This window comes from Coffea arabica, chromosome 4e (assembly GCF_036785885.1).
Source record: "Coffea arabica cultivar ET-39 chromosome 4e, Coffea Arabica ET-39 HiFi, whole genome shotgun sequence".
Taxonomy (NCBI): domain Eukaryota; kingdom Viridiplantae; phylum Streptophyta; class Magnoliopsida; order Gentianales; family Rubiaceae; genus Coffea; species Coffea arabica.
Window position 1 is genome coordinate 32899642 of NC_092317.1, and position 7268 is coordinate 32906909.

Here is a 7268-nt window from a genome sequence, read left to right on the forward strand (position 1 = left end):
GCGAATTGGACTACTTGCAAGCAGTGTGGTCAACTGTTCGGACTGAGTTTGAGATCAAGTACAAACTACTCAATTGTATATTGAAGTCAAGTTCGCTCGGACTGAATTTAAAACTCAGCACAAGTTATTCAATTGCATAATCAAGTGGAGTTCGAACCAGACATATGATACTCAAGTCTCGACGAGTAGCTTGCGAATAGTTAAATTATTTAAATAATATACATTTTTAATTGTGAAATGATCTTAAGGGTTTATGTTTTAGTTAATTTACAAGATGTTTTTCTTACTTAATAAAGTTCTATAATGGTAAAAAAATAATAATATAATTCAAAAATACTAAAAAGAGAAAACCTTAACAAAAATCTAAAAAAAGAGAGAAAATTGATGAGAAAAGCAAAATTTCTGTGCTACTTTTGTTCTTCATCTTCAATTCCTCCTCGCACAAATCATACACTCTCAGAGTCTTACTTGGGTGTCGCCACTGCTGCTTTCCTACTAGCTGTGGTTCACCAGCCATCGTCGTTGTTGCCTGTTGTCTCAGAATTACACACTTCTTTTCTCATACGGTGACCCACTCTCACTCGCTCGACTGTCGCTGCCACTGCTTGCCTATCATTTGTCAATCAGCAATTGCCATCGCTGCTACCTTCGCACTCGCATGCAAGCCACCAGAGCTCTGCTCAGCTTCTCTTCCTCCTAAATCGTCATTTCAAGTCCCACCAGAGCAAAAGGGCTGACGAACCATCGGAGCTCATTTGAGATAAGCCTTCAATGTAATTCCTCCATTATTGGTTCTGAAATTAAGCTTCAATCAAAAAATGTCTGTAGAATAAGAAAAGTGGGATTTTGAAACAAAATCCCCAAATGGCCAAAACACTATTATGTCAGCTATTGGGGGACAAACTGGCCCTACTGTGGGATCTAGCTTATGTATTGATTTCTTTATCTTCTGTTAATAAAGAACTTAATTTTTTGTCAATTGTAGTGTGCAATTTAATTTGATCCTTTTTGACTAGCTATAATTGTACTACTTTCTTATCCCCCAATTGAACGTTTGTCTTAAATTTATTGTTGGCCCCAAGATAATATCAATTTCCTAAGGAAATTTTGGGACTTTAATTTCTTGATAAACTGCAAATGTGAGTGCTCCAATATGTTTCCCGTTGAACTACTTATTACAGTAATAGTTTCAACTATTCTTTACTTAATACTTTTATCCACCAAGTTAAGACATTCAATTTAAAAAGGAGGGGGGTGTTTTGAAATTATTAGTTTATACTATTCTTAATTTGAGGAGACACCAAATGGCCAGACCCTAAAATGACAAGTATGCATGTCCTGCACTGCTAAATCCAGACCTAAATTGACCATATTTATATAGACCCAAATTTAGATCTATTGCTTAGTAGGTTAAAAAAAAATGGCCTGACTTTTTAAATGGTGGAAGCATGAAATTGTTGTTCTCTTGTCGAAGATTTCTTGAAGAAAATGCAAAGCGGAACTGGGCCTTGGACAAGTTGCTCAAGATTAGAAGCCACTCCTGAATGAGTAGGTAAGCTAAATGACAGTTCAGTTTTCTTGGATTGACAATGATGCCTTTGACAATGATATGTAGTGATATTGATGAATTTTTATGGTGCCTGACACAAATATAATTTTTTTTTTCTATTTTGGGTAAATTGTAGGCATTCCTAGTCCTCTAGAGGTTTCTTCTATCCCACTTGTATCCACTACAGATTCATCTGCTCTAATGATGTTGGATAGTTCTATTTTTATCAGCAATGATACAACAGCAAACCTTGGAGTTCCAGTGATTGCTCTTGGCTCTGCAACCGCTTTTTTGCCTATTGAAGGAGAACAAGTAGGTGCTAATATGCACATGGGAGGAGAATGAAGGTGAAGAAGGATTTCGCATCCCAAAAAAGAGTAAAACATTCAAGACTCAGGATGATTTCAAGGATGTTACAGCAAATGGCTTGTACTATGCCATTTGTCCTTACTGCAGGAAAAAGCGTTCAAGGGGAAAGACCATGCAAGCAACTACCATGTTGAGACACTGGATCACTTGTCCAGCTAGGAAAGCAAGTATCAGAAAGGTGAAGCAGCAAATCAAACTCAATTTCTAGTTGATTGATGAATGCTTTTCAACTTTACTACTATTGAGCAACAAGTTTGACATGGAGAAAATGAGAGAGGGAGATGCACATTGGGTGTTAATGCACGAGCATCCCTTCTCCATATTAAAGGAAGAGGGTTTCCACATTATAATGAAACATGTGGCACTAGAGTGGAAGAAAATCTCTCGGACAACAGTGAAAAATGATTGTATGCAGGTTTATGGAGTTCAAAAAAACAAGTTCAAGAATAAGTTCAAGAATGTGGAAAAGGTGAGCATCACAACAGATTTTTGGAAGTCAAAAAATCAAAAGATCAAGAACATGGTCATCAATAATGGAAAGAAGTTTTTTCCTGTTTCCAGGCTAGAAAGCAACATTACGATTTTTGCCCATCTCCTGAGGATTAGAAAAAACGCAACAAAGGTATGCTCCATCTTGGAAAAATTTTAGGAGGGCACACATGTAATTTTTGGGCCAAATTATCCAATAAGCAATTTGTTCCTTAAGGGGGTTGTGAAGATAAAAAATTTTTTTGAATGCTTGAGTCAATGATGATGACTACTTCATTTGGGCCATGGTTCAAAAGATAAAAACTAAGTTCAGCAAATATTGGGGTGAGTGTATTTGTTAATGGCTATGGCTGCTATTTTAGATTTGAACAGAAAATAAGGGCTGTAGAGTTCGCCTACTCACAATTTTAACCACCATTAGAAGTTTCTAAGAACATTTCCAACATTCGTCAAGTGATCTTTGAGTTATATGATGAATATGTTGCTTTGGCAGTGAATGCAACTAGAGAAGCAGTGGAAGAACACTCTTCACAAAGGTGGGGAAAATATGTGCTTGGAACTAGGTAGGTTGATTGTGATGAGTATTAAATCAAGACCATTGAATCCCACAAGTCTAGATTGGTTGATTATCTTGACAAACCTCACCAAAAGATTGGAGCAGACCCGGATAACTTTGATTGCTTGGAATGGTGGAAAATAAATTGGATCTCAAACCCAGTACTATCTCGAATGGCCTATGATATCTTGGTTGTTTTGATAACTATAGTTGCATTAGAAGCCACATTTAGTGCCTAGACTTGAGTAATTGATGCGTATCAAGCTTCACTTCATCCAAATATAGTTCAAGTGTTGATGTACGTAGGAGATTGGTTTAGGAATCTTTACGGGGTCAAAAAGGAAATGAAGGGTCAGCTTTATTATTTTACCAGCAAACTTCCAAATTTGAGTTATTGAGCATAAGTTACTTTATTCTTATCATAATTTATTTAACTTTTTGTGTTTTGCCTTCTTTCCCTTTCTTTTATGCAGGAAGTCAAACCAATCAAAGAAATTGACTTGCCAAAGTTCTAAAATTTATGCCACATGGACCAAGTTTCATATTGTGGTACATTCTCTTTCTTAATTGTTGAATATTTAATGTTTATAGTTCACTTCATTCCTTTATTTTTTATTCCATTTATTGCCACTATAGCTGTTGAAATGGCTAATGAGCTTGCTGGTTCTAAGAGAAATGGTTCACATCAAAAGCTTGTTCTAACTTCTAAGTGAAATGATAGTGTGAGTGAATTGATGTATGTTGCTGTTTTAGTGAAATTTTTGCATTTTTTGTTGTTAGTGAATTGTTATTGTATGTGAATGAGACTAAAAATGCTTGTTTTGGAGTCCCGAATATTGTTGGAAATTTCTTTAATGAATAGTCCATGGCTGTTATATTCTATGTTTATTATAGCCTAGAAGGAGTTCATTTTTCACTTTTAAATGGTTGTTGGAATCTTGATTTTTGAATACAGAATCTGCTTGGAGTTAAATGGTTGGAGCTGCAATTTTCATTCCTGCTACTGCTGCTGCAGTAGAGTTATGTTGCTGACCGCTGCTATTCATTTTTATTGCTACTGCTGTTTCAAATTTCTTCTGTTGTTGCATCTCATTTCTGCTCCTGCCTATTGCTAGCTATTCGTTTTTGCTGCTGTTCATTTCTGCTGTTGCTGCTTTTGCTATTCAAAACTTGAAGGTGGAATCTAGATTTGCGGTGTTGCTGCATTTGGTTCATTTCTATTGCACTTTAAAGACATCAATATTAATTTTTATGTATTAAGTTTGGATTTTGGAGCTTGTTTCTTTCATTTGTAGTCTTGTACATATGCACTTGATGGAATTATGTTTGCTTTCAAGTGTAATGTCGCATATCGTGACGGAGAAGGGAAAGGGAGTGAAATATGATGCCCGACCCGTTGAGTTACTAATAACTTTGGGTTAACCATTTTGAATTTGTAGTTTCAGCTGAAAAGGGTATTGGGCCAGTCGTTACGGCGAGTATCAAAGCAAATCTCACGTGGTCTCTATGCTAGATGAGTTTGAACTATTGGGTTATGGTTCCAACTACGCAAAGAAATACAAGAAAGTAAGTACTGTATGGGATTAAATGTCACGTTCGATGGGGGACCACCTTTAGAACACATCAAACAGGGACTACACACATCAAATGGGGACTACATCTAGAACTTGTATGAGCCACTTCCAGAACTTATGCATGACTAAGTGGACAGTTTGAATAATAACAGATTTTACGAGGATCAAAAGTGTTAAAGGTGGAGAGAGTGTAATATCCCACATCGAGATAGAGAAGGGAAAGGGTGTGAAATATAATGTCTGGCCCATTTGGTTACTAATAAATTTGAATTAATCACTCTGAACCTTCAGACATTCTTTGGTTATTTCCATAGTTGTAGTTTTGAAAATTGTAGTTCATTACCAAATTTCCTTCTCTCAAGTTTTTATCCACTTTTGTTTACTATCCTCCGTAGAACCTAAAAACACTTTCAAATAATCTTAAAAGTAAGATTAGTCAAAAAGAATAATTTAAAAGACAAACAAAAACAAGACATTAAATACAAAACAAAACACTAAACATAACAAACAAGATACTTAACGTAACAAAAATAAGAAAAGCAAGTAAAAATATCTAAATTAATAAAATTGTTCTTAGTATCGATATTGAATCAAATCTTCTCCGGTAACGATGCAAAAAACTTGATGAGATTTTACCCTGCACCAAATTTTAATAAACTTAAATACCCTGTTTTCTACAAGTATACAGATCATTTGTCGAGTACAGAGAATATTAGGTGTCGATCTTGCAAGGAAGATTGTCAATTACTAATGGTTTTTGAACTCCTTTATTGTTTGAACTATTACAAGTGCAAGAAATTAATTGTACACTACAAACATGAAATAAAAGTAATAAAAATAACAATAAAAAACTTCTAGAGTTATGAAATTCCTTATTACTCTTACTAATGAAATTATTGGTTAATTGAATGTTATTATCTTAACTAGTTATGACATAATTTCTTAATGTATATGAAATCTACCATCGTAGTGAATCAACTATACTTGTATCTATACCAAACCTACTCTCGTGGTTATAAAATTAACTACAAACTTATTTCTTTATGAAATTGCATAAAACAGGCCACTAAAGCCACAAAGATGTACCTCTATTCTCGTGAGTGTACTCTCTAGATTTAGCACTTTATTAAACTAGTGTCAAATTTTAATTCTCATTGTAAATTTAATACCTTAAGATTATCATAATTAATGGCCAGTTAATCATGATTAGAAAAGCTAAAGTGATAAATAACTTGTTCAAAATAATATAATCAAATAACCAATTAAATATCACTAACAAGATATAGAAAGTTCATCCATAACTCTAGGCATAATGATGTGTGCACGGATCTTAACCCAAGTAATGACCCAATTCGAGTTCCATTAGGCCCAGTCACATGAGCACGGGCCAAACACTTCAAGGAGTCACTCCAAACCCTTGTGCGAAATGTCCAAGACCAACAAGGAGTCCATAGGGACATTGAAGGCTTGGAAGGGGATAATCAAGTTGTCTATACGATGATCCAAACTCATGAAGAATCAAGTGGGCGTCCAAGTGGGATGGCCAACTAGGCCTTGGGCCTTAGTGCTAGGTTTCAATTGTTTTGAGTTAGATTATATTGTTTTATTGAATTATGGGTCGGCCCACCTTGTCCAAGGAGTGGCCGAACCTCCTTTCCTATTTTCCTTAGGGTTTCATTAGTCCCTTAACCTATATAAATGCTTACTTTGTACGGTTAAATGGTACACAATTTTCATAATAAAATTCTGGTTTGTTTCTCTTCAAATTATTGAGAGCATTCGATCCTTTCACTTGCTTAGGCAAGGGTTCTTGAGCAATCTCGTGTTTGTCCTTGATTGTTGTACCGACCTATCCACTAGAGTAATCACCTCTGTTGGAGTCATCGTTCTTCTACCCTTCAACCAATCCGTGTCGTCCGTTTTGGTTTTAGGTCCCACAATCCAAGCGTTGGACAACCTCGCTAGATCCTTGGGCAATCGTGCTACGAGTCTCGAACGTGTTGATCGAGAACCGTATCACATAAACTTTAGCAAAACATGAAGAGAATACAAAAAAGATCATACTTGTATTATAGCTAAACAGAAACTCAAATACAAAAGAAGAAGTGATAGGAGGGAAGTCTCCCTTGTCACAGGAGTTCCAAGCTCTCCATCTTGCTTCTTAATTCTTCATTTAATTTTAACTACAATTATAAGATGGATAAACTACGCTAACTATATTATACAATAAACTAAGAAAAACTAGTGAAGTCTACATTTTTAGTAGTGTCTCTAGCCTTCGAAAATTATTAAACAAGCTCAACGAAGGCCCTATTTATAGAGAATTAAAGCTCCAAATGAGTTGCTAAAGTTGACGTGAAATGCATCTTGACATTTTCAAAAGTTGTTTTTCCAAATTTCCAAGATGCTTCTTGCACTTTCCAGCTGAAATCCATTCAGAAAATTGGTCCACAAGCAGTAGGAAAGAGTTGCAAGTTGAAGTGCAACTGGTTGCAGCTGTAAAGCAACCAAAATATGAATACGCACCCTCAAAATGCGGGTTAAGGTTGCATATTGTGGGTGCGTATTGCCTCTCCTGCAGGTTTGTACTTTTTTGATTAGTCTTCAACATTGCTCTATTTTTGTACTAAATTCAACTGATATTTTGTCAATGATGAAGGATAAATTAACTCTTCTACCAAATATGAAAGTTGTAGCTCTTTGAGTTATCATTTCAACAAATCAAGAATAA

The 7268-nt window shown here is 35.4% G+C and overlaps 1 long non-coding RNA gene across 3 annotated transcripts; it reads left to right on the top strand.

Annotated features, from left to right (window-relative positions):
- The first annotated feature begins 155 nt into the window (after positions 1-155).
- LOC113742010 (uncharacterized) lies at positions 156-4299 on the top strand. Of its 3 annotated transcripts, XR_003460775.2 has the most exons (6): positions 157-773; positions 1475-1552; positions 1686-2387; positions 2480-2540; positions 3437-3512; positions 3919-4299. It is a non-coding gene; the product is annotated as an uncharacterized lncRNA (long non-coding RNA). The 3 variants fall into 3 exon arrangements; XR_011813706.1 differs by having other exon boundaries at positions 156-773; positions 1686-2540; XR_011813707.1 differs by lacking the exon at positions 2480-2540 and having other exon boundaries at positions 160-773; positions 1686-2096.
- The last annotated feature ends 2969 nt before the right edge of the window (positions 4300-7268 follow it).